The following is a 989-nucleotide window of genomic DNA, read 5'->3' as shown; positions in this document are numbered from 1 at the left end:
AGAATATAAATCTATTAAAAGTAATTTAATATTTAATAGATATAGATTATTTTTAAATCTTATCTATTTTACTGCTCCAACTAAGAAGAGACTAGAATTTAAATTTATTTAAAAAATAACTTTATATTTGATAAGTATAGGATATTTTCAAAGACTAAATAATTATATAAAAAAATTAAAACTTCTTTTAGAAATACTTTATCCCGAATAATCTACTCTTAAAATAGTATAGTCTTTAAAAATAAATAAGATTTATTATTACTATTGAAAATCCAGGTAATTTTATAAGATAGCCATAAATTAGATAAATAAGTTTAAAATACATTAAAAATATTGATAAATAATAAAACTTATTATCTAAGTATTTTTCTAGTATCTTATAAAAAAAAGAAAAATTATTATTTTATAATAAAAATTATTTCTAAATTTTTAATTATAATAAATTCTTATTAAAATATCTAGAATGATTCTATATATGAAAACTTCTAGCTTAAGATTATTATTAATCTAATCTCTACTACTATATAGAGTAATAGATAAAATTTTTCTATATTTATTATTATATTATTTTATTGTAAGAAATTAAATAGGAAATTTTAAAATCTTCATTAAGTTTTATATTTGATAGAATATATCCATAGATTTTATTATAAATTTTTTAAAAATTAAAAATATAATACTATACTAGTAATTATTAATAAACTTATAAGAATAAAATATTTAATATTTTATAATTCTACTGCTAATACTGTCATAGTAGTTATGATATATACTTAATATATATAAAAATTATAGTCTCTTTTACTTTATAGTATCTGACTTAAAAATTTTAAATTTAAAATAGAAGTTTAGAATTATTTAATCTAAGGTCTAGATATTACTAATTATTTATTAATTATTTATTATTTATTTATTATTTATTTATTATTTATTTATTATTTATTTATTATTTATTTATTATTTATTTATTATTTATTTATTATTTATTT

Source organism: Aspergillus ibericus (genome assembly GCF_003184845.1).
Source record: "Aspergillus ibericus CBS 121593 unplaced genomic scaffold BO80scaffold_57, whole genome shotgun sequence".
NCBI classification, from domain to species: Eukaryota; Fungi; Ascomycota; class Eurotiomycetes; order Eurotiales; family Aspergillaceae; genus Aspergillus; species Aspergillus ibericus.
This window is presented reverse-complemented; position numbering follows the sequence as displayed.